This window comes from Camelus bactrianus, chromosome 1 (assembly GCF_048773025.1).
Source record: "Camelus bactrianus isolate YW-2024 breed Bactrian camel chromosome 1, ASM4877302v1, whole genome shotgun sequence".
NCBI lineage: Eukaryota > Metazoa > Chordata > Mammalia > Artiodactyla > Camelidae > Camelus > Camelus bactrianus.
In genome coordinates this window covers 11,793,733-11,821,332 of record NC_133539.1, presented here as the reverse complement: position 1 = coordinate 11,821,332, position 27,600 = coordinate 11,793,733, and the positions used below count along the sequence as shown (strand labels likewise).

Genomic DNA, 27,600 nt, shown 5'->3' with positions numbered 1-27,600 from the left:
AGAATCCGCCCCTGACACTTCCCTTGAGACCTTCCAGATGCCCCCTCTTCTCTTCCCTACACACCAAGTGCAGAGAAGCCAGGAGTCAAGCAAGTGGAGCAGCCTTGATCCCTGAATGACCTGGTAGAGAAAGAAAACCTGCAGGAGACCGCGACAAGGGCAAACCTCTGAGCGCATAAAGCCACTGAAATGTGGGGTTATGTACTGAAGGAGTCAGCCTATCTAGATGAAAAACTGCCTTGGGTTAACGAACTTTTGTGAGAATCTTCTGGGTGGTCGCAAAGCTCCCCGCTCCAAAGACGTCTTTGAAATTTACCATCACAGAGGTTAAATTCATTTCACAGACTCACAACCTAGACATACTTAACTCTGAAAATCCAGACTTACCAGCTACCTTTCAGAATTAGAACTCAACCACTCCCACGTGGAGCCACCCAGTGACGGCGTTCTCTTCTAACAATTCGGTGACAGCAAAATGACAAAGCAGACAAAGGTGATCTCACCGTCACAGTCACAGACCCTAAAGGAAGGGTTACCCAACGACGCGGGATGTGAGGAGGAGGATGGCACGGACCATGTCAGTTGAAAAAAATCTATTTAAGGCAGGATGTCAACATGTGGATTTCCACAGCAAAGCACAATTTGCATTTTTACACACTTACATTCAGCTCAGTGACCAGCGCAACGCGGTCCCTCTGACAAAGGACTGCATTCCGACTTTTCTTTAGAGAAAGTAGAATCAACTTGTCTTAACAAGTCAGCAACACCTGCACCGGCTTGGCAGGACTCTCCCTCGACACGTAAACAATGAACCAATGGGCTTACGCTGAAACCGAGGAGGAAAACCCAGATTCCCTTGTCTGGTGTCTTCACTGTCGGTAAATGTTTTCTGACCCTTCTTTGTTGACGCAGTAAGAGGAACAGGATCAAAAACTGCTCACTCAGGGGAATGCATACCCTCCAAAGCGAGCGAGGAGGCCCTGAAGGGAGCTGCCGGTTTTCTAAAAAGGGGAAGGACCCCACCTAGGGAACAGTTCATATTACTAAGAAATTGCTTTTTCTTCAACGACACCACCCAGTAAAAGACTAAAGCTTTCAACATTGAAGTGAATTCATTCCCAGAATGCCCACCAAGATGCCCAGGGACTTGGGATATAGATTCTGGACCAAACAGCTATGGGAGGTGGTTGACCGTTACCTTTGACCCAACTTAGTGAGCAATTTCTTAAAAGACTCATCCTCCCGCCTGGGGGGACGTCTGTGCAGCCCGGGTCAAGGAGACAATTTCAGAACAGTTCCATTTCCTCCATGTTGGAGTGTATCGGGGCAGGAAAAAGAGTCTTGAATGGGGAGGCGAGGGGGACACTCTACTCTTTGCTCAGCAGTCTAATTATCTCTGCCGCTTCGTGGGGAGAGAGAGCTGAACAGTGATTGAGAAGTTAGGCTCAAGGGCCAGAAAGCCTGTTGGGTGAGTCTCCTCACATCACTAAACCTCCATTTCTCATCTGTAAATGATGAGAAATCAGTTCAAATGATTCCTCCTAGTAATACCTCACCCCTACCCTCCCACCCCCAAGTGAGCAGCGAAGCTTAAATGCCATAAAATGCAAAAGGACACACACTAGGCTTGGAAGGTAAAAGATGGCCAACGAAAGTGATTATCATGAGCATCTGCCACTCAGCATGTAACGTCAGGGCCCTTGCAAACAGTAGGAAAACTGAGATACAGCGAGATTGCAGGGGTTTGAAAAAGACTCTCCTTGTTCACAAGAGACATTCCCTACCCAAATGAATAATAATCAAAAAGTCCACTGTTAGATGCTGATACGTAATTATTTCTCAAGAAATATATACATTTCAGAGAGGTATGAAGACGTATGAAGCAGCATGAAGTGTTCACTGAATCCACAGGTAATAAGGCTCCTTTTACAGGAAACAAACTGAAGCTTATAGGTCAACTAAGTTGCCCAAGTTCTTGAAATAGATGAGTATGAATTCCAACATAGGTCCATCTGACTCAAAGACATGTGCCCCTTTCCTATAGAATTCTGCCAGGCACCAGACACTGTGTTCCTACCTAAGGGAGAGTTTTTATAGTAGAGAGAGTGAAAGGAAGAAAAGAAAATATGAAAACATTATATAAATGGAAGGAGTGAGTGGGGCAGGGCATGGTACAGAGAGGAGTGTCAGAAGGCCTTTTAATGAAGGGAGGGCAGCCCTGTGAGAGACAGCTCAGCAATCTTCTCAAACCCACATCACACACAACACTTAAATTATAGCAGCTACTCACTGGCCTGGTGCCAAAAAGAATATTTATATGCATAGAGTATGTCCTATATATTATTTTATAAGATACAACAGGCTTAAACTGAAATCTTCCTGCAATTCTCTGAGTGGTGGAGAAGCAAGGTTCTCCTGCATAAATTATCTTTTCTAGGAATTTGAATACACTGATTTGGGAGCATATATTTACTTTTGAGCATTCCTGATAATTCTGGAAATTCAATAAACTTCTTTCCTTACAGATTAACACAATACTTACAAAAAGTACTTTTGAGGGGGAATACCACCAGGAAAATCACTTAGCTCTCTTTGTGAACTTTTTTTTTTACCACATTTACTTTAATAACAGATCCAGGCAATTGAGCTTCAATGGCATTCTGAGTTTTCGTGGAGATTCCCATCTGGGTTCCAAAAAAAATCAACATTTGCAACATTTGTAAGTGAACAGAATGTTGGTTCACAATATAGAGAAGGGAAAGAAAGATTGTTCTTTTAATGTCATTTATGACGTGTGGGGGCAAAATAATTTATTCAAAAAAATCAGGAGTTAAATAGACAACATTTAAAAAAAAAAAAAAGATTAGGCAGATGCTTATAAAACAAGAATATTACCATGCCCAGAGTGCTCATCTGCTTGGTGAATGCAGCCAGAATGAACTGATTCTGAGAAATTCTAAAGGAAGTATAAAATGTGATTCCTTTATGGTACACAAACAATTCAGCCACTGCTAAGGATACTGATTAATGCTTATTGAGGATTTATGCAATGCACTTTTCATATGTAAACTCATACAATCTTTTCAATAATCCTGGTAGTAAGAGATCATCATTACCAGGATCATTTTACAAATGAGGAAACCGAGTCTAGAGAACACTGGGTCTCTTGTCTAAAAGCAGTTAAGTGGTGATGGGGTAGGGATCACACTGACCCTTACTCAACTGGAAGGGGGAGAAAAGAAACTGAATATAAAAAAGAAAAAATCAGGAGAGCCTTCAAGAGTAGGATTTAAGCTTATTTTCACAACTGTGGGTAAGTGATGACTTGGGATAGAATGTTAAGATATTAAAATGTTAGTGGCACCCGTGGACTCTTGGATCTTTTTTATAAGTAATAAAAAGGGCCAACATAGTCAAAACAGATCATGAAAAGAAAGCATGAATTTCTTTAAATTGTTCCCAGTGCCCTAAATATACAGTAAAACAAACAGGGCAGACATCAGTTTTCTCAAACTGGGACCCATATTTTTGATCTCAACTCAAGTTTATAGACATATAGCTTGGTTTCTTTTCTGTTCTGTTCCATTACATTGCTTTGGTAGTGTTGGCCCCAAACCACTAAAATTATTTTATAAACCCCAAAAAGGTCTTAACCCTCAGTTAAAAATCACTGCCCAGATGGAAATTACAAGTTTCCACATGAAGATATTTGTGGGTTTTTTTTTTAAACATCCATGATTTTAAGGTGCTGGGGTCACACAGCCTTGCTCACTTTAACAATTTTTGCATAGGCCCTAGGGGTTGACTTAATACAAAGGTTCTCATCATAGGATCTCTGAGAACTTTCAAAGGCCTTTGCACCTTCTGGAATTGGAGATGAAATTACATATATGGGCGTATCTGCATTTGTATAAGCAGAGAGTCCATGGCTTTCACCAGCTTTTCAAATGAGTCGGACTCATAGACGTTTTGTATATAAATGTATTCATTTCATGAGGGTCACCAAACCTGGCAATAAAACCCCATAAAGCTTCCTTATATATAAATAAAATTAACACGCCAGGAGAGCAGATCATCCCAGCCAAGATGGCCATGAAATTATATCACAAAACACAGAGTAGCAACACGGCAGACTATACATATCATTCATTCATTTATTCTACAAACCGAGTGCTACTAAGGGTGATTAACCATAACCATTAAGATTCTGGGTGTTAATTTAGGAAAAGGGGTTACTAGAGGGTCCCTCATGGGAACAACCTAAATGTCCATTGACAGATGATTGGATAAAGAAAGTGTGGTATATTTATACAATGGAATACTACTCAGCCATAAAAAATTGAATAATGCCATTTGCGGCAACATGGATGGGCATGGAGATCATCATTCTAAGTGAAGTAAGCCAAAAAGAGAAAGAAAAAATATCATATGGTATCACTTATATGTGGAATCTTAAAAAAAGACACAAATGAACTTACGTACAAAACAGAAACAGACTCACAGACCTAGAAAACAAACTTATGGTTACCAGGGGTGGAAGAGGGTGAGAAGGGATAAAGCAGGAGTTCGAGATTTGCAGGTACTAACTACTACATATAAAATAGATAAACAACAAGTTTATACTGTATAGCACAGGGAACTATATTCAATGGCTTGTAGTAACCTATAATGAAAAAGAATATATGTATGTGTATATATGACTGAAACATTATGCTATACACCAGAAATTGACACAATATTGTTAACAGACTATACTTCAATTTTTAAAAAATGGAAAAAAAAACCACAAAAACCTAGAGGGTCCCCACTGTCCTTTGTGGATTCTCAGGGCTACGACACTAGGATTCCAAAATCTGCATATCTGGAGATTGTCACCTACCTATACTTCCTGTCCAACAGAGAAGGACAGAATAGTTAAGATAGTTACTTTTAAAATCATTGCTTCATCATTGCTTGCTCCTAATTAAACATCCAAAACACTTCAAGACAAGGTTTGCACTGATTTATAGACAATCGTGAAGTGTAGCCACTTTCGCATGAAAAGGGGTGTCCACATTTCACAAAGTGGAGCAAACACCTGAGTGTCTATTAAAACACAAAGATGGCCTTCTCCTCACCCTATGGTTGGGGCACAGTCAGCCCTCCCACTGAAAACTAACCAAGATTCTGAGTGGTTCACTTTTATCAAATCAAAGGTGACCAAATAATTGTGTTCTGGAACGATGACAGCTTGACGGACCACGCGTGCCATGTTCCGGGCCTGAGGTTTCCTTCCAGGGGAAGAGCTGGTACCGTGAATCACAGAAAGCCCCCTGCTCTCACTGACTGCTCCAGGGAGACAGAGTCACCCGGCTGTTCCGAGGTAGTGACCCACGCATGCCCAGCTCAAGCCCCTCACTGCCCTTCTGTTTGAGATCTTCCAGGCCCACATAAAATTCAAGGTCTGATCCACTCTGGATCACGTGGTAGGTAATTTTAGAAGACAATTTCAGTAGGAGGCATGCCTACAGTTGTCTGGTGCTATGTCTGCATAGGTGGGCAAGTCCGTCTAACACTTCCCATCAAGGATTCCAAGAATCTTGCAGCTGCCTTACTTCTAAGCCAAGACCTCCAATGTCACAGCTCTCAGTAATGAAGCTGAGCTTTTGGTCTCCACCTGCTGACTCGTCTGTCTCTTCCAGTGGGTTCAGAACTTGGGCAGGGAGAAGAGCTTCTCAAATCCCCACTGGCTCAGTCCTCTCCACGTCCTGGATTTCAAGTGGGTTGACAGCACTTTAAAGACTGTGTTTGACTCAGCTGGTACTTTGCAATTTTAGGACAGATTACATGTGCCAACTTGACCAGACAACTAGATGGCATATCCCCCTTCTTAAGCAGCTCCCACCCCACAGAGAAACCAAAACACGTAACCACTGACCCAGCTCAAGAGAGGATTTCAGAAATAAGGTATTTTTCTTTAGGTTAATGCCCAGTCACAGAACTAATGGCAGGGCTGTAGTTAAACGAGAATTTGAGCAGTGGCAGCTCCCAGGTCTCTGCAGAGAGAGCATTTCATTCTACAGTTCAAACGGGATTTTCAGAATAACAGATATTGAAGTGTGAGTCGTTTGACATACCCCCTAAGGCTCTAAGGTCAGAGTGAATTATCAACGGTTAACAGGCAGTCGAGAGACTCTACTCTGCAGACATAGAATAACTACCCAAGAACCCAAAACAAGTGTTCTAAGCAGACTTTCTATTCCCAACTCTGATCAGCAAAACCTGCCAATTTCATCATGCTACATCCAAGAAAATTTAATACTTGGGAAATGAATCTTTCGTGCTCTGAGACTGGGAGAAAAAAGTTCTGCAGCTAAATCTCTTTGACAGTATTTTATCATTATCTTGACAATGTTATTAGACAGAAAAAAATCTGATTCAGCCTAGATTCCCGTTCAGAACATTTCTTCTGTGTCTTGACATCACAAGATGGCTTCTCCACACGATCTGAGCCCAGTCTAGACATTTCCCTCTTAGAGTGTGTTATTCTCCACGCTCTTCTGTGTTTTTTAAATATTTCATGACAGAATTTTAAAAACAAGTAAAAATTGCTCCTTACATAACACACTGATGTAACCAAAAGGATGGAATTAAGCATAGGAAAACATTAACCCTCCCTGACATCCTTCATAAACCAACTCAGCAGAGGAGGAAAAAAGAAGTCGAGAAGGAAATGCACTAGATGTTAAGAGCTGGGAACTCTGGAAGCAGGCCAAGATTGTCCTCTTTTTGTTTGTCTCTAAGTCCTGATTTTTCTATAATGAATGTGCATGATCATTTTAAGATATTACATACAAAAGAGAAAGAAAAAGCCAGCTCGGAGCTCAACTTCCCTCAAGTCTTCCTTGCTCCTTCTCCCCTCCCCTACCAGAGCCCATCACTCAGGCTCCATGTGTCATGAGGAAGAGGATGGTTTTAGCTCACATTTATTGCAGGTGTGCCATTGGGGGGGGGGGCGCATCTCTAAGTCCTGACCCATTTGAATCCATTTACAACTCACAATAGCATTCTGATGTGGGTACCACCATCCTCCATCTCACAGAAGAAGGAACTAAAACCCCAAGAATGACAGTCATTTGCCCACAGCCACTCCAGTCATCTGTGATGGAGCTGGTTGCACATCCAGGCAATATGGCCCCTGGACCCTCCTGCCTGGCCTCAACACCGTGCCCTCTCCCAGATGTCCTCCTACTGCTGTCGCTGCCTTGCTCTTTGTCACTATGCAGTGACTTTCCCATTACCTCTACTGCACTGTGAGATGAATCTCCACTTTCAGTGCTGTCCTGTACTCGACTGAACCAGTGACTGGCCGATGCTCTGTCCCAAACCAAATGACTTTGGTAAATTACTTGCGTCTCACACGTCCGCCTCTATTTCTATTTCCATAAGGGTGGTAAGCCATCCCTGATAATTAGAGCAAAGCATGGCTCACTGGTCCTCCCACACAGCCCAGGCATGAACTCCTCAGCCTTGAAGCAGCTGGCCAAATTTATCTTCAAGAAAGTTTAGGTTTGCCGGTAAAGTTCATGTGAGGGTACCAGGTGCACTTCTGACCTTCACTGCTAAAGTTACGAAACACGAGAACAGTCATAGAGAAGCCATGAAAAAGTAGTGCTCTAGACATACCAGGAAAGGAGACAGAAAACAGAGGCCCAGTCATCATTGCAAATCTCATGATGTCTGTCTACTGCAGTCAGTGGGGCTCCCCAGGCAGGAAATGGAGTGAGCTGGCTTTAGAAAGGGTTAAAGCCAACAAAGGTTTAGTAGGAGAAAAAAACAGACATCTTTTCAAACTTCCAACATTACTCATTTGACTCCTGCCTAAGAGCAGAGAAATGATGACAATGACAATAAAGTTGACAATTTGGGGGGACTGACCATGACTCTAGATACTGGAGAAATATATTAATCTTCTTAAGAGTTCTGGAAGGAATGCACTTATCCCCAGTTTATAAATGGAGGAATGCAAAGCACACAGAGTTTAAGTGGCATCCCAAGGACACAGAGCTAGTAAATGGTAGAACTATGAGTTTTATTCTCAGTGTGCTGCCCTTGGACTCCTTCCCTGTCTCTACCTTTCAGAGAGCTACCTCAGAATTCCAGGAGTCCATCTGTGGAGCCTCTGACATTGCCACAAGCCAAGGGATTAATGATCCAACTTGAAAGTGTGACGTCCCTGCTGAAGGCAAAGACTTTTTGCTTGTTTTGGCTTCCAGACACCGAGTGGATTTCTATGCCATTTCTCTGCTGCAGTTATTTATGTATTTAAGGAATGTTCCAGGAATGTCCTCGCCAACTAGGGCTCCCACAGCACAAGGAAATCCCACAACCGCGTATTAAGAACAGATGATCCCTCCATTACACTTCCACCAAAGTAAACGAAGAACACACCAATACGATCACAATTAAATGAAAGAACACATGTATTTTTGATAGCTCAATGGTATTAGATCACAATCATGGGGGCATACATCCTCACAGGGTGTGCTTTTGCAATTTACTCACAAGGGGCTTTGTCTAAAATGACACAAACATTGATCCTTTATCTGTGGAAATATGGCTATCTTTCTACCTTTTAAGTCAGGAAGATGGAACAAAACTGGGAAAATCAGTGAGTTGGAGGTGCTGCATAGAGGGGCATTTTGGGGCAGCATGGAGGGGGTACCAAATTACTTTATTTAAACGAATGGTACTAAGGAAAGAATATAATTAGATGGTTTGGTACAACTTATAGAAAAGGTAAAGATAACCCAAACATGCATGCCCTGCCCTGGTGACCAGAGAAGTCAGCCCTGTGGCTACAGGAAGCCAGCTCTGGTTACCACTGTTTCCCAGAGTGTGCTTGTCAAAGAAGTGCTCTGCTCCCATATATGCAAAGAACCCATATTCTTAACATTTTTCCATTATTTTGTTTTATTTCCACATGCAACTTTAAATATGCAATATTACATTATAAAAATCAGTAAAATATTTTGCACTGGCATTTGGGAATTTTAAAAAATAGAGCTGAAGACTCTATTTAAAATAAAGAAGCTCATCTCTCTGCAAACCGACAGTGCACATTGCATCCTTCTCCTGAGCTGCCAAGGCTCGCCCTTCCCAACAGCCATGCAGCATCTCCTTGAGAAACGACCCCTGGCTGTAGCCGCAGAAGGACTGTGGCTGTGAACGTAAACACTCTGATCTTGGCAAGAGCCAGATCCCTAACTCCCCTCCCACAGGTTGGCAGTTGAATTCTCCACCTATCAATGGCATGACCGTAACATTTTCCCGTGTGTTTTTTTTTTTAATTCTGTTCTATTTTTTTTAAATCAATGCCCTCATTTATCAGGAATGAACTCAAGCAGTTTCTTCTGGAGAAAGACATGGCTCTCTCCTGTCTTTCTGTTGACCCAACTCACTTGGGAAACTTTGCGGAAGAACAGGGTTAAGGTGAAGGAGCCCCTAATGAGAACCACCCTGTACCAACCTGCCTTGGAAGGCAGCTGAAATGGAAAAAAGACCTCCCTATCCATCGGAACGCCAAACCAGAAAGATGAAGAGAAAGTCAAACATCCTTATCAGCCAACTATAGCATGATTCTGTCCACACTAGGAGACTCCAGACAATCCTTAATAAGCCGTAAGAACTCAGGAAAGAAGTCCTCTGAAAGGATAACACTGAAAAGCTAGGGCAAGTCCCTATGGCCCAGGATACACCCCTCTGCCTGTAGATGTGCACGGTAACACACTTCCCACCACGTAATACTTGCCCACGATGTAAGACGCTAGATGAAAGGCACTCGCAGAAGGCAAAATGCCTGTTATCGTCGTGGGCCCAGAGGCTGTCCCTCCAACTTCTTTGCAGTGGTGATTAAAGCCGTCCCCCTCCGTCCGTTCCCTACCTTCAAGTGACATGAGGTTTAATTCATGCACACTTGGGGTTTTAAGATCCCCTAGATGAAAAGAGGACCAGATGTGAAAGTCATTATTATTCCACTCAAAGTACACCAGTAAACGGACATCTGTGGGCAGGTTTACCACGTGCCACTTAAAATGGGCTAACAAGGGTCAAATATCAAAGAATTCAGACTGGGATTTTTGAAAGGCTCAGAGAACCCGCCAGCTGTGTTCAGGCCATTATGTAGGCGGCTCCGAGGAGAAGTGAACACACACGACCAATGGTTCACTTCTGTTAGAACCACAACGATGAGCAGGCTGAACCCCCAAGGGGCGTGTGAAGCGGAAAGGAGAGTCGAACCCGATTTCAGGTGAGAAAGGGGCTCTCGCAGCAAAACAGAGCTCACTGTAGGAGGAGAAGTGTTCTGGTTTGGAGGTGGATGAAACACCAACCGCAGAGAACCCTAAATTGTCTTCCCACATTTCTCGGGCATCTTGAACTCACAGAACTCACCAGTTAACCACCCGGGCCTGATAAAAGTCCTCTACTCAGCAACTATAAAGAAAGAGATCTGAGCCTACAGAAGTCACGGAGGGAAACGTTTTAATAAAGACCCAACAGCACCAGCTGTGTGAGCCATAAAGTCTAATTACTGCTCAGACAGAAGCATTCCTGGCCGCAGGGTCAGAACGAGAAGGCTGCCTAGCTTACTCTCAACACTGCAGGCAGAAGGAGCCTATTAAAACCTAAGTCACATTATGTCTCCCACCCACAACCCTCCAAAGGCCTCGCATCTCACCAAGCCCTTACTGGCTCCTCCCCTGACCACACTCCTCTTGACCTCACCTCCTTGAGTCTCCCCTCTTGCTCCCCCCAGCCAAGCCCCAGTGGCCTCCATGCTGCTTCTCCATTCATCAGGCCCAGCCTTCTGCTCTCTACCTTGATCACCCCCCACTTGCCAGCAAAAGCTCTCACTCCATCGACCTCTCGCCATCTTTGCTACAAAGTCATCCAGGCAGTGGGGCCTTCCTAACCCCTCTATTTAAAAGTTCAAATCCCCAGCACTTCCTGGGTCTCCATGGCAATGAGCACCTGCCAACATGCTCCACATTTTAACTACTTGATCACCATCTATCTTTCGCCACCAGAATGTCCACACACGCGTGCAGAGGTTCTTCTGGGTCTTGCTCACCTCTGTGCCCTTGGTACCTGCGAGTGGGTGGGGCCCAAAGTGAGGTGCTCAGTAAATGAGTGTTGAAGACGTGAATGATGACTTCGAAAAAGTCAAAGGCAACCTGCAAGGAAATACTGATGAAAACTTCCAGAAAAGTCTTTGTACTCGCTCAGTTCTGTGTATGTGCCCTGTGCACATAACCCCCCCGGCAGCTCCCCACGGGAAAGGTAATAGCATCACGGTGGAATCTGGCTATTTCTGGTCCCCAGGACACAGAACTTTCAGATACTATCAAAGCCCACCTCCTCCCTAACCCCGCCCCACGCAGGCAAGGCTAGCTCACGTGGGATCCACCAAAGGAATCAGTGCATCAAAAACTCCATCCTAAGGACCAACAACAGCAGCACGATACGTGATCAGAAGGAAGAGAACAGGAACTTGAAATCAATGCTTTCTTAACCTGGAAGCCACCAGGGGAAATCCCCATTGTCATCACAGCCCAGTTCTCTGAATATCAGAGCCTCGTGGTTGATGAGGGGTTCTCCATGCTGACTGCCAACCGCTGCCCAAGCGGAAGGGCAGTAAAGGACTCTGGGAAGTTATGTAGGTCAAGAGACATTTTACTGGATACCATGAAGAGTATTCACAGCTCTTCCGTCAATTTAGGCTTATACACTGCTGCTTTTTTTTTTTTAACAGATTTTATTATATAGAGTAGTTGAAGGATCACAGCAAAATTGAGCAGAAAGCGCAGAGTTCTCATGTCTCCTGCAGCCCCCCAAACACACACATAGCTTCCTCCATTGTCAACACCCCCCATACAGTGATACACTTGTTACAGTTGCTTAACCTACACTGACACATTACCACTCAAAATCCATAGTTTACATGAGGGGGCTCACTTGGTGGTGTACATTCTGTATGTTTTAACAAATGTCTAATGACATGTAATTACCATGATAATGATCACACAGAATAGTTTCACTGCCCTTAAAATCCTGTGCTCTGCCTCTTCATCCCTGCCTCCCTCCCCCAAGCTTCTGGCAACCAGCAGTCCTTTTACTGTCTGCATAGTTTTGCCTTTTCCAGCATGTCATATAGTTGGAATCACACAGTATACAACTTCTTAGATTAGCTTTTTTCACTTAGTAACATGCATTTAAGTTTCCTCCATGTCTCTCATGGCTTGAACAATAGGTTTTAGCACTGAATATGATTCCATTTTCTGGATTTTCCACAGTTCATTTATCCATTCACCTATTGAAGGACATCTTGGTTGCCTCCAAGTTTGGGCAGTTATGAATAAAGCTGCTACAGACATCCATGGGCAGGGTTTCTGCGTGGATGCTTGTATGTTTTTAACAGCATCTTAGGGGAAGAGAAAGAAATGCAACCTTAGTGAGCTGAAGACAAAATAGGCTTCACACTCTCGAAGAAAGTCCCTCCTTCTAAGAATATTTTTGAGAAGTTATATTTGTCAGAGAAGTCTGCTTTTAGTTTTACACACACATGAAACCATTTCCAACACAATGTTTTTTTTTCCTCTAAGCACTTCAAATGAATTTATAAACTTTGAAATGTAATATATGTTTTGAATATTTTATTTTGGCCCTATTAATAAAACCTCTCTGCAGAACTTTGTTATCAGTTCACTTAGCTCCTTTCCCCAAGTGGGTACCACTAACTCAAGAGACCTACCAGACCTGCCAAATCCACACCTGAATTCCACGAGCCTCTCACTGAGTAAGGCACAGAGCAGGTGCTAAAAAAAAAATCACTGATTGCTCAATGCATTTTGAACATTCAACCAAGTGTTCAACCAAGATTATGACAAATTTCAAAACGAAGAGTCATAACAGTTCCTGGACACAGGTATAGAAATGAGTTAGAAAAGTAAGCATGCATCAACCAGTTGTGTCAAAATCCACATACTAACTATTAAACAATCCCCAGGGAAAGGTGGGCATCTCAAGTCAGAGAGACCTGTCTCTTTAGAAGAGGGGAGCCCACCACCTCCAAATACAGACAACAGGCCCTCAGGATCACCAGCCAGCACGCCTCCCCGGGAAAAGGGGAGGCAAGATGATGTCCAAGCATCCACGTGTGTCAAGACACGAGACACCAGAAGATACCATTTCTCAAAGATCTCTAAAATCCAAGTTCATTCTCAACAATTTCTAGAAGCAAAATGTATTCCCCCTATGCGAGAGCCCACATGAGCATACCACTCAGAGCCGAAATCCTCCACCACACCAAACGGGCTTGAAAAGCCCCAGTCAAATCCCAAGGCACTTCAGAAGGCCTTCTTCCACTTTACATTCGTACATGCAGCCACTTACAACAGGGCCACTCAAGGCTGACATTTCGCAGGCGAATTTCCCACATCCTGGATTTATTACATTCAGAGTATTCCTGGGCCTTCACACCCACTCCCGTCGGTGAGCTAAAAAGAGGCCCCGAGAGGAGGCCAGGTGGGTGAACAGACAGGGGTCACCTGAGCCATGGTTCCCACTTGCAGGATTTCAATCTGATCTCAAATCATAGAAATAACAGGCAGGCAGAGTTTAAATGCCAACTTGAAGTGCTCTTGAAAAGAGGGGAATATTTAACATTCAGGTCTGCTTTTTGCTTTCTTTTAACCATAAAGTCCCCATGAAGAAGTAATCCATGCATATAATGTATCCAATACTGAGAAAAAGCAAGTGTGTCCTCCTGTGTTCCGTCTGTCCGGCTAGCAACAAAATGGTGTGTTTTCACATTTTGGTTAATTTCTCTACTGCTGAAAATTACTTCCAGATCCTATCTCTTCTTTAGTTTCCATTTGCTTCCTATATGAAATCCCCTACTCCTGGAGTAGAAAAGAAAACACAACCAGATGATAACCCAATATTTTAAAATATAACACCAAAAACATAAAATTTAGCTGTGGCATCTGGGTCTAAAATAACACGTTTAAATAAATAATGCAGTGGAGTCTTGATGCATAACATCCCTATTACAGGCTCTACCATATGGAGAGAAACTTCAGTACATCGCAAGGACCCCAAGGACATAATTTGCTGTCCCAGGCAACAGGCTCACCTAACGTCCCAGAGTTAGGAAGGACTCAAGTCAAGAAAACTTATCTATAATACACATAAACAACAAGTTTTCTTCTGTACAACGCAGGGAACTATATTCAATACCTTGTAATGACCTATAATGAAAAAGAATATGAAAAAGAATATATGTATGTATATGGATGACTGAAACATTATGCTATACACCAGAAACTGACACATTGTAAACTGACTATACCTCAATTAAATTAAAAAAAAAAGGAAAAGAAAACTTGGGTCTCTTGACTTCTAACCCCACGCTCTTCTCTTTTATTTTATGGAATAAACACTAAGTGGCAAATAACGAGAATCATTTTGTTTAAACACAAATAGCTAAGTTTACTTACCTCCCTCATCTAATTAAAAAGAAAAAGAAGAAGAACATTCACTAAAAGAGAAAAATCACTGTGCTCTAGATGGAAACAATTTCTACCAGTATCAACACTGACACTGGAACCACCTAAAGAAAACCTTTGAACCCACCATGAAGGAACTGAGTAAGGAAACTCTTCACGCTCATATTCACGCTATTCATATGATAATTAAAAATCACCCTCCAAGGACGTAAAAGGTCAGTTGGTTAGATCTTTTCAAGGCTAAATGGTCCATCAGGCATCTGCACAAGCTAGATTCCTCTAACTATTGAAAGAGTAGAGCAGAAACTAAGTGCCCACTTTGTCTGTTTGCCCCTGACTCTTAGAAATAAACACTGAAGATGCACTGACTGTTCCAGCCTCACAGGAGAATCAGAATTGGGAAGAGGCACAGAGGCGTGGGGGGCGTGGGAGTGCCGGCTGCCCGTGTGTCGGCCTGAACTTGCTGTGCACTGGCTGTGTCCCCTTACATCTCCCTGCCTCAGTTTCCTCAGTTGTAAAGCCAGGATGATAGTAGTTCCTTGGGCCATTGGGAAGATTAGAGGTTTTACTGCATGTTAAGCGTTTAAACCTGTGCCAGGCAGAGAGCAAGCTCTTCATAAGCAATAGGAATCAATAATAATATTATCATTAATGATTTTCCCAATCATGTCACCATTGAACAGCAAAATGTCCTGACCCTTCGAATGTACCAAGCTTCTAGACAATATCTTCCCTTCTACACGGTAAGCTCCTTGAGGGCATGAGAGCTGTGCTCACACCTCAATGAATCCCCCAGGACACCTCTGAAGAGAAGACCCAGAGCCACCCAATGAGTGACTTTGGGGAAAAATGAGTAAATAAACGAACTCCCTTCCCCACATCCCAATCAATACGAAGTCTAGTAACTAGATGTCACTCTGTTAACTTGAATACATTATCTCAATGTGGTTTGTTGGGACTTCTGTAAATGCATTAGGAGGGGAAAAAAATATATCAACAGTTATTACCCAGAGGCTAGACCAGGAAAAGCTTTCAATCAACCCTTGTGGCTTTTGCTTTTTCCACTTGGATTGAACTCCATGCTTGGTTTGCATGCAGCCAACTGCAATTACCTCCCATATTCCTTCCAAAGCTAAACCCACAAAGAACTATTGGACTGTCGCAGACTGTCAACCCTTGATTTTTCTTCCAGATGGGATACTGCTGCCTCACGACCTCCTGTCTGGGTGATAGTCATTACCAGACTTCCCATCTCCATCACAGCCTTTGGTTCTCATTACACAGATTGATGCTGTCTGACCAGCAAGGAGTCCCACTGATCAGGGCCCCCCGCCACCTCATCTTGACTCTCCTGGGATTTCAGATGCTTCACCTGCACCTCCAGCAAAGAGAACCCAGGCCTCTGGAACGAACCTTTCTCTAGCTCTGAAAGTAATTATCTGCAATCCCATCTCTCTTGTCACCAGCCCACCCCCACCTCAGTCCATTCACTTTCTCATAATAAAACCGGACTCCAGGGAGCATCAGTTAGGAGCAGAGAACGAAGCCCACGCTCAGGGCCGACTGGCTTCTTCCCAAGCTAAACACACTTATGTAAACCTGACTCCATTACCGCCCAGCCCGCACACGTATCAGGGCACCCAGCTTTCCCGGAGTTAAGCTTTTGTTTACCTGCTGTCAAGTGGGTATTTCCCAGTCAGCCTCTCCTCCCATGGAGGCTGGTAGCAACCACCCCAACCCCCACCCAGGCAACCAAATGTGACATCAAAGGAGCCCCCGGAGTGGCCATCTGTCCCTGCCATGCCAATGTTTATGCAATGTGGGCAGGAGAGGAACAGGACAACCGAAGACTCCAGGGAGTCCTGCTGCATTATACCCCAAGGCAACGACACCCCAGGTTACATGTGCTGCAGAGCAAGACAGGGACAAGAAAGCCCTTAGTGTGCCCGGACAGGCTCCTTCTTCTTAAAAAGGAGGATGAAATTATTTAACTTTCCTGAGGGTATGCAAAGAACGGGCTTGATATGTTTCAGCTGCAGGTGGGCATCTAAAAATAAAGTCAGACCCCTAATTTTGTAATAATTTTCAAATATTACACACCCACCCCCAAAACTAAACATGGTACGCCGGGCAATCCTGACTTGGATAACTTCATGAGCAGTGAAACACCAAGGGGAACTGGCCAAGGTAGAAAAGGTAGAGATGAGAAACAAACCAGGAGTCTCAGAATTCTAGAATCCTCATCTCAACACCTCTGTTTATACCTGGAATGGAAGGTCCTGAGACTGGTCCTGAGATTACAAGCCAGATAAAGCACAGTTCAAGTCCAGGGTCACCGCAGTGGCAGGATTTTGGTAAAGTCACGTGGGTTCATCAGCTGGACTTGGAGAGGACAGCATGTGTCCCTGGGTGGGTGTGAGGTTCAGTCACGTACTCTGTTGGAGAGCACCATGCAGAATGCCAGGCGCACAGGAGGTGCTCAATGTATGTGGTCTCTGTTCCTCAGCATCTTCAGTTCCAGCCCAAGACCTTACGGTGGACTCACACGCAGGAGGTAAAGCACGTCTGAGCCAGCCAAAAAGGAGAGGTCACTGTGGACGGTGAGGCTGCCCATCGGCTAAAACTCAACACACAGACTCTGCTGGGGGACATCATTGTTATCTTTCCAATTAGGGAGGGAGGGGGGGACGCAACATGATTCAACTACCATTTACATGAAGTTTGTCAAACAACATCCCAAGCATTGGAAGTGAATTCACATTATTCATCACATAAATCTGCTTAAATTCCCCCGGAGGAGGAGACAGTTAGCCACTGTGCTTGAAGCCAAGAGATGATACATCCACCCTGTGATTCAACTTGAACAGCTGCAGCGTGAAAGCACACACACGGGCTCACCCAAAAATGGGAGAACGATTTCAAGATTTGCCCCCTCACTTACTTTATTTTTATTTCTTCACTTTTATTCCCAGACCTCATTATTTCCATTCATTCACAGAACCCAGAAACTACCATGGCATTTCTTTGGACAGCTCGGCCCAGGTTTTGGTGAATCCCTAAAGAATCAAATCACCCAACACTTACAATGTGGTTCTGGGCACCAGCACGGTGCTCAAGGATTTACCATCGAGCTGGGAGGAGAGAAGATATAAAAGGCAACATTTGACAAATAATATTGGTTCTGAGGGGGAAAAATGACTCTGGGCTGGAACAGATTGGAAAGGCAGCGAGGGGGAGGTGAGCTTGCGCCGACTCTGAAAGAGCTGGGGGATGGTCAATCCAGCAGGAAACCGAGTGGACACCTGCCCAGAGACAGGACTCAGTGCGGCTGTTTGGGGATAGTGCAAAGGTCAGCCGGGCGGTTCAGCCACTTTAAGCAAGCATTTACAGAACACCCCGTGGCAGTCACTGTAATCCACAATGAGGCACATATACAGAAAAGGACACGCAGCACTGCCTTGGAGAAACACGTGGGAGCATTCCGGTTAAGAGCACAGCAGGTCAGGTGAGGGGGGTTCAGATCATCCTGGCTCCCCCACTTTCTAACTCTGCAGCTTGGAACAAGTTACTTAAGTCAGAGACAAGAACTGGCGTTTAAGTGACTTACTAGGATGCACTTCCAGAGAAAACCAGTTGTGGGGTGGGGAACGAAGCCACAAGGGCTCTCTGGAGACGGGACGGGGGACACCTCAGAGTTGTCCTGAAATACCTGTGCCCTCTTGATGGTTAGCCTTGGCTAAAGACGGCTCTGGGGGTGCAAGGATTCCTCAGTCCAAGAGGGATCAACTCCTGAAGCCAGCTTTCCAACAAAGGGAAGGCGGTGCTGGCTGCATCGGGGGAAAGCAGGTGGGCGAGGCTTATGTGCATGAAAGGTAACGTGGCTCCTTGCACTGCGCTACAAGGGACTGATCATTTTTATGATCTACAATTGTATTATTATCATTTATATTATCTTTACCCCTTAAAAAAAATCCAAAACCCAATTATAGGAGTACCATGGGATGTAAAGATCAAGGTCCCCAGACTGCCGTGTGCAGGCGGAGAGAGGAGTGGCCCCGGCTGCCCGCCGGGATCGAGGCCGCCAGGAGCAGCAGGTAAGACGGGAGGAACAAGTCACAGCAAGGCCCGCAGAGCAGGGCCTGCAGTGCCGGTGGGAAACCACAAGCTGCAGGGATCCCAGTGCCAAACCGTGAAGGGGTTTGGGAGAAAGTCACACACAGAACTCCCGTATCACCCAGCAACCCCACATCTGGGTATTTATCCAAAAGAAAAAAAAGCAGGGATTTCATGGAGTTACTAGCACTCCCATGTTCACTGCAGCATCATTATTCACAGTAGCCAAAATGTAGGAACCACCTAAATGTCCATCGATGGAGGGATGAAAAAAAATGCAGTGTGTACAGACACACACACACACACACACACACACACACAGAGATGAATATTATTCAGCCTTAAAAAAAAAAAAAAAGGAAATCCTGCCATTTGCGACAGCACGGATGACCCTTGACTTAAGAACACTGTGCTATGTGAAATAAGCCAGTCCCAGAAAGACAAATGTGGCATGATTCCACTTCTCCGAAGTCTCTAAAATCGTCAAAACTCATGAAAACAAAGGATGGAATGCTGGCTTCCAGGGGCTGGGGGCAGGGGGAATGGGGAATTGCTAATCAACAGGTATAAAATTTCAGTTACGCCAGATGAGTAAATTCTAGAGCTCAGCTGTAAAATACCATCCCTACTGCTAATGCAAATCCTGTATCATACATTTAAAAATCTGATTAGAGGGGAGATCTCACATTAAGTGTTCTCACTACAGGAAACTCTGTTTGAATTGCAGAGCTCCTGCCTCAGGAAGCATCTGTGATTCTGCCTCTCCATCAAGTCAGGAGTCAGGTATTTTGTTCAAATTCTGGACCAGCCAGCAAACGACCAAAATCTGATCAATGTTCAATAATACAGCAGCTTCTCACCTACTAACAAGGCTTGTGTGGCTCTGTTCGCGGGAGGAAGGCAAGCTTGAAGAGGATAACTCAACTCTGTGGAGTTATAAAGCCCCTTTGGGTCTAAATCATTCTCTCCCAATGAAGTGAAGCGGGGATGCTCAGGGCACATGTCACTGTCCCCACGTGGCAGAAGGAACAAAAGAGCACAAAGCCCTTTTTCACTGGACTTTTCCCAAGAAGAGCCTCGTGCCACACACGGGAGGTAGGCAAGGGGTCACTGCAGCCGATTTCTCTTCTCCAGGTGCCTGCAAATCGTGCACCTTTGCGAGTGGATCCTTTCAACGGGCAGCTCCTTGCCCAGCAAGCAATGACGGCACCCCATCTGAGCACAGCAGCGATGCCCAAGTGAAATACTGCTCTCTACCCAAACCCACTTCCCAGTTTAGACGAGGGCTCATCCTCTGTGTTAAAAGTAACATGATCTCATGTCCGAGTGCCCCAGAAAAAGCCCATTCTGATACCAGGCTTCCCCTTATCCGGTGTCAGGAGGGCAGGCAAAAGAAAATCCAGGAAGACAAAGGTAGGAAGGTTACCCTGGAAAGTCTCTAAAACAACATGATCTGAGAATCAACGGGAATCTTCTTCCTCATGACTCCAGGAATGAGGACTGTGTGCCAACTGGTGGTAGTCCACCGGGGCAGACCCACTCAGCTCACGGGGGCCCTGACGTGGGGGTCACCACAACCCTCTCCTCACCAATTCCAGAAGATTGGCCTGTCCATGCCAATGACCCAAGGAGAAAGGGACCCTCAGCAACAGAAGGTTCCCAGGAAGTCAATTTCAAAGCCTCAGATTGGGAGCGGGGACAATCAGAATCCCTCTTCCCACCGAAACAACAGTCACAAATAATGAATCTCCTGTATTCCCAGAACAGGAGGCTTTGGGCAGGATCCTGCAACAAGGACTTTAAAAGCTTGACTCCTTATTTCCCAGCGTCTGCAAATGCCCCACTTACCCCATCCCAAAACAGAAGAAGCTTCTCAAGATCTCCAAATGTGCCGTCCGCAGGGGCAGCTCACGTCCCAGGTGACAGGCTAGGAGTCAGCAGCACATCCCATGGTACCACCCCTCCTCCTCCTCCTCCTGGCTTTCGGGTCTAGAAAGGTGGGCTTCAGTCCACTGTGGTTCTGCCTACAAGAGCAGACACAGGAAAATAATGGGTTTTGCGCTCATTTTTTATATTCCTCTAGAGGTTGCAAGATCATCCTCTGAAATACTAGTGAGATAACACCGGAAATGGACTTCGTATGTTGCAGACACTCAATACATCAGTGTTTATTAGTATTCGTATTTTAATAGTAAAAGAAGCATCTTACCAGGCCCTCATTGCATTATGGCTTTGAAGATAGCACTTTGGCCATGGTTATTCTTGCCCACCCAAATCTCACAATTTATGGAAGTCGGAATTCCCGAACACTAGCAAACACAATTCCAAGGGACCACACGAGGCTCTAGGATCCAGTACAAGATCTCACAAATGCACCCCTAATCACTAAACAAATACAACTTTCCAAAAGTGATGATCTCTTCCCCCAAAAGTCGTACCAGTAAACCCCACGCTGACACTTTGTTTTCAAGCAAGAGAATCAAAATAAACTGGGGAAGTGGTGCTGCAAAACACTTAGGAAGACTACAGTCCTCTTGTTCTCCATGCTCATAAAATCACCAACTAAAACAAACAGCAGCCCTGGCGCTGTTACTCAGCGCTCGGGGTCACAGCGGACAGGCCAGACGCAGGGCAGCCAGTTCATCAATCTGCCGTCTTAGAAAATAACTCCACAAAACATAAACCAAGTCTCACTCCTCGCGCAGAACGGATGCTGGCACCATACCATAAAGCCTTTTCCCAGCTCAGATCCTTTCCTGTGCCCAGTTCAGCCCTTTGCAACACTGGACACCTAAATAAATCTTAACCATTTTTTTCCAAATATTCTCCAGGATCTTTTCAGTTGAGACACCCCAGGGAGAACACAGCTTAAGTCTGGTTGACTTCAGTAAAGCTATAGACCTTTGTGCAGGAATATTAATCAACCAACCTCCTCCACCCTAGGCTCCCTGTTTCCCTTCTTGGTTACGAGGTCAGCTATAGCGTTAAACAATCCACCCTTCCCCCTAAAGCGCAGAGGAACTCCAAGCTCTGGAAAAATATTCTCAGAAAATACACTGACAATACAAAATTGATACAGTAATCATCAGCACCACCTACTTCCCAGTTAAACTCTGGAGTAACTAAATTTAACAAACTTTGCCTTCACAGAAGCAACCCCAGGAACTTCCATGGCAGCTTCTGCCAAGTATTAAGCTTTGTACCCATTTCATTTGTACCCTAAGGACAGCAAAAAAAAAAGGAAGGAAGGGAAGAAGGAAGGAAGGGAGGGAGGGAGGGAGGCAGGGAGGGAAGGAGGGAATCAGAATAGAGCAGTGAGACCCTCAAGGTGGTGAGATGGACTGAAGGGAAAAAACAACAATCCCAGGAAGGTAAGATAAAAAGTGGAGGTGAGGAAGGAGGGAATAGCTCAGTGGCAGAGCATGTGCTTATTAGCGTGCTCAAGGTCCTGGGTTCAATCCCCAGTACCTCCATTAAAGACAAAAAATTTTTTAATAAATAAATAAAATTAATCCTCCCTCCCCCCCCCAAAAAAAAAGTGGAGGGGAAAAATGTACAGCCAGTTTACTACCAATCAACTAGGATAAAGATGAAGACGCTGAAGCTATGGAAGCTAGTGATCCCACCTGCCCATAGTGAAGAGATAACAACTGAAAGAAGAGGCTTTGTTTTATTCTGTTGCAATAACCTTTCACATTTTTGGAAGGAAGACACAGACAGCTGTGAGGTTGAACAAGAGAAGGAGAGGGAAACACTCAAGGTACTACGATTTATTAAGTGTCTACTTTGTGCCAAACCACAAGGTAGGTACCTGACATGAATACTCATGCAGAAATATCACAACAGCACCCCCAGAGCAGTTTTCATGATTTCCATCTCACAGGAGGGGACATACATGCTCAGAGAGGTTAGGCAATTTTCCTGAGGCCCCACAGCTAAAAGTGACAGAACAGGAATTCCAACTCAGCTCTTTCTGACTCCAAAGTTCTTGTTTTTATACTGCTACATACCCAGGAAGATTTTTCTGAGAAAACTTTAAAATGCCAAGGCTCATGCATTGAATGTGAACCAAAATGAGACATTCTTCCTCCATCATTACAGCAAATTTGCTCTGCCTTGGTACAAAGTAAATCTGTATTGTCAGGTGGGTTGAAAGCACCTCCAGTTCACATTAAATTACCAGTAAGTCTTATATAATTTCAGTTAGATGTTTCCAAAGCAATTTCACAGGGTGTGTCCCAGTGAATATACAAAACCCACCTTAGAACAATTTAATCCAATGTGTGTGATACCCAAGAACACAAGGTATGTTTTATTTTAATAAAGCTGAAAAACATTATGTCGATGTTTTTCCCATAAAGATAAATACATAATGTCTTCTGCCATACAGCTAGGAGACTCAGTTCCTTAGTTTTAAAGGCTCTTAAAATCTTTTTTGACAGAGTTCCACAGGATAGAATTTTTTAAATGCATATCAACTTAAAAGAAGTAGTGTTTGTTTTTGCTTCATTTAAAATACAAACAAAACCAAAGTGGGGTCTTCCAAAAGACCAATAAAACTGGTAATACATTAGCACAACTGATCAAGAAGAAAAGAGAAAAAGGCACAGATAACCAAGCCAGGAATGAAAACATTTCTACAGATGATACAGTCTTTAAAAATATTATGAAAGGATGCTCAGTGCAATTTTGTATCAATAAATTTAAAACCTTACATAAAATAGGAAAATTCCTATTTTAAAAAAAAAGAGATACTAAAACAAGATCATCTTAATGGTCCTATTTCCATTGAACAAATTGAATTTGCAATTATAATTTTAAAAACTTTCAAATAGCCAGAGCCAAACCAGGTTATTTACAGTAGAGGTAAAGGGACCATAAGAAAAAAAAAGGAGACACCAAAGTTATAACACCTTCAAGGTCATATAGTAGAATTAACCCAATTTCAAATGTCTGCATGATGATGTCTTTGAACAGTCCCATGTAACAGTGTCGAGAAACCTTTATGCATAACATACTCGCCCTTCTCTAGCTGAGGATTACTGTTCCATAAAACTCCATGAGCAAGGATCCATTAGTCAGTTTCACCAGCACTGTCACGAGAACCGGTCTGCTTGTCTTTCCTGTTGAGTGAGTTACCAAAGGTTCCCAGCGGGTGGGAGGAATCAGCACCAAGTTCATATCTACCTGCCATGTTCTTTCCTGAGCCCACAAAGACCTAGAACTCAGGGCTCCAGCAGTGTGACAGCCTGGACCGCGCAACCTGATGTTTTTCCTTGGGATTTGTCTAGATTGGTTTAAAAGTAATTCCATTTTCCTTCCATTATCATTAACTTCAGGGAAGCTGGAGGGTGAAAACAAACTAAGTGAAACTGTGGCCACAGAAACCTGTGCCCTAAGCCCCGAAGTTCAAGTGGCAGGTGGGCTGAGGAAAGCCAGGCTCTTCCATTCCAGTATTGGAGGATGACAGAATCGGTTACTAACATCCTTGTAATTGCACCCAGCCCAGAACTGGGAGAAACAGTGGTTAAAATGAAATTTGATTTTCTGTAAATATAAGAGCCACACATTTATTCACTTTCACTTCTTGCCCTAAAAGTAAGACAATTCTCTAAAAATTCTTATGAAGGATTAGCTTACACACACACACACACACACACACACAGCTCCCACTGCTCTGCACTAACCTTTTGATCAGATATAACATAGATGACACAGGTAATAGTTAACCCAAAAGACTCCATCTAACCCCTCTGCAGGGAGCAAACACCACACATGCCAAATGAAAGCTCCTTGAGGGGCTCCAAATAAAATCTAAAGAATGTTTGAGTTTGGCCAAGTTAACCATTTGCTGAGACATAGTAAGTGTCTTTTGCAATCACCCCAACCCCAGTGCCACCCTCCACCCAAAGTTCCTCTCCACACCCCACCCGAAATTGACTTAGGCAATCAGTCTAAAGATAAACCAGCTGCCATAGAAACACTAACATTTGCAACAACAACAACAAAAAAAGATCCACATAAACAAATAACACCTCAATAACCAGGAAGCCTTGAGCTGAACTCACTTAACCACACAAAATTAATGAGAAGCGGAGACTTCCCCATGCCTCACTCCAGAACTCCCATCCAGGAGCCTGCTGGGCGCCACAGCTTCAGAACATTCCTTCGGAAGTTTTTGTCACTTAGATCCCAAGACGTTCATGGGGTTCACTTTTAAAGACATTGACCTGTTGTTACTGAACGCGCAGCAGGACAGCGGGGATTGGGCGCATCTTTGGTGCACAATCTCCTTCCCCGATCCCGGATTCTGTGCGATCCTAGGCTACAGAAGGCAAGGGGAAAAAGGCGAAGCCCTTTCAAAGCCTAAACCCCTTTCCCCAGGGGCCAGACCCACATGGGTGGCTTCCCCGGGCAGCCCCGGCACAGCGCCCGCCGATCCCGGGCCGGCGTGCTCGGGGCGCACAGGTCCACGCGCCGCAGCAGCGGAGCCCGGGGCTCTCATCCCGCCTCTCCCGGTCCAAAGCCACCGTCGCGGCTGGCCCTCACCATCCAGCACAAAGAAATTCGCCGGTGGAAAGAAGGGGTTTTTTTAATTCAAGCTTACCAGTGCTCAGCGAGGCGCACATGCTTCCCCCGTCTAGCTTCCCATCTCTCAAACTTCCAGTAACAGAAATAAGGAAGCAGCAGCCTTCCCCGGCTTCTGGCAGTGGGAGTGGGCGTAACTTGTGAAGTTTCGTGCTAGGATGAATCTGGTCGTTTGGGTGTGCTGGAGAGGGTTTGTGGCTCCTCCCCGCCCACCGGCGCCTCCCTCCTCTCCGCCTCCTCCAATTTAATTCTTTCCTTTGGCGTTCGCAAGGCCACCAACTCCCCAGCGCTCAGCTCCTCGCATCCTTAGGGGAAATTAATTCCTAACAGGTCTTAACCATTTTACAGATGAACCTGGTCGCCCTGCAGAAAGCCTGAGTTTCTGTCAAATTATTATTCGACTAGCACAAGCCAAGAAAGCAGTGCCTCTCACCAAATTTAACATGCTATAAATTTTAAATAACTGCTCGGCAACCCCTCTTCCCCGGGGCAGGGTAGTTCAGCAACTGAAAACCTAATTCCTAAACATCTAGTTTAAAATAACGGAGGACAGGAGGAAAAAAAAAAAACCAACAAACTTGCAGCTAGCTATCTTTCCTTTAAAGCTTATTACAGATCAAACTTCTATATATAAAACAGATAAACAACAAGGTCCTAATGTATAGTACAGGGGACTACATGCAATATCTTGTAACAACCTATAATGAAAAAGAATATATATACGTATAACTGAATCACTATGCTGTACACCAGAAACTAACACACTGTAAATCAACAAAATTTCAATAAAAAAGAACTGAAAAAAAGGTTATTACAAAATATTTCAGATATACAAAAATATATTTGAAAATTATATAATGAGCCCCCAAGTATCCATCACGAAACATAAAAAATTTAAATTACCAATATTGTTGAAGCCTTCTTTAAACTGCTCTCTGAAATACATCCCTCTTTCCCTCCTCTTTGAAATATAACTGCTGTAAATTTGATTTCCCATGAGCTATTTTTATAAGTTTCCAAAAACTCTAAAGGACACATGCTAAAGGCAATCCAATGAGTATCCTTCAGCTGGACTTGCTCTTGGTTCCCAAACAAAAGTTTCATTAAATAAACCTAACAAGGACCACACATTAAATGAAGCCTCAGATGGCTGGTTGAAGAGAATAAGAGAAATCACAGTGTAAGAAAATAGGGTTTCTGGAATGACAAGCAGAGGCCATATCTGAAATGCATGAAGCATTCATGGATGAAATTGATAGATTAATAGAGTACTATCATTTTACAAGGTTAATAGCTGTGTCAAAAGCCAAGGATACTGACCCACATTGCAAGGGGCTTTTTTCAAACAAACAGGCTACAGAAATAGAAACACAACATTTATTATTAAAGAAGTCCTAATTGTTCACATGCCTGCCAGAGTCATAGGCTGGGAGCAGTCCTCAGAAAAGGGAACTTTTCAAGATAATAATGATAAAAATCAAAATGGTGGAAATTATGATACATTCAAAATGGATTCAACCAGAAACCGACACATTGTAACTGACTATACTTCCGTTTAAAAAAAAAAAAGTAGATGCCTAGTTCAGCTTTATATTCCCAGTACCTTGCAAAGAGGCCAGCATAAGTAGAGATGTAATAACTATTTGATAAATGAATGAAGCAAACAAACGAAAGAGTGCTCGTGAAGACTTCTGAAGGCTGAAGGCTGAAGGCGCCCAATGAAAACAGAAAGGAATGTTTGGATAGAGCCTTGGTCCTTAACAGGAGGTGACTTTGCCCCCAGGGAACACAACAGCAGTCTCTGGAGACATTCTTTGTCGTCACAACTTGGGGGTGCTATTAGCATCTATTATGAAGTAGTCAGAGAGGCTGCTAACTATCCTAAAATGCTCAGGAAAGCCCCCTACAACAAAGAATTATGTAGCCAAGATGCCAACAGTGCTGCTAGTGAGAAACTCTGAGATGGAAGTTTCTCTATCAACTGTCATTTAACTGATTTATTCCATCTATGATCATCAACATTCTAAAGAGACTCTCCAGGGACTTATGAAAATACAGGATAGCATTTCTCCTTCCTTTCCACTGTACAGCAGCTGATGGCTGTGAACCATCTGTGTGGGCTCAGGAGAAAATGGGCACTGGGGTCAGAAGCAGTAAAGCAGTCAGTAGTTTGGGGCACAACCTCAGGTCCATGCAACACACTAAGCCAACAACTTATGTTGAAATTGGATGAAGATGATCAAGAAAAGGGTGGAAGATGTGTAGAGCTTTAGAGTCATCGCAAGGTTGGGGGAAGGAGGCATGGTGTGCGGAGTGAAATACACACAGAGGCGGGCTTATCACAGCCACATCA

General features: G+C 44.1%; 1 protein-coding gene across 4 annotated transcripts in view; it reads right to left on the bottom strand.

Moving 5' to 3' along the window:
* The window catches only part of TIAM1 (TIAM Rac1 associated GEF 1), a 244,681-nt gene that overhangs the window by 163,331 nt on the left and 53,750 nt on the right, over positions 1-27,600 (bottom strand). For 2 of the 4 annotated variants that reach the window (XM_074360724.1, XM_045517841.2), the window contains exons 1-2: positions 25,267-25,416; positions 20,508-20,683 (exon numbers count right to left, since the gene is read on the bottom strand). The exons of 1 other annotated variant lie outside the window; for it this stretch is intronic. The gene's annotated coding sequence lies outside the window, so the exon portion shown is untranslated. Of the gene's footprint in view, positions 1-20,507; positions 20,684-25,266; positions 25,417-27,600 lie in introns of those variants that run through there. One more of the 4 variants, XM_010956596.3, reaches the window with a different exon arrangement.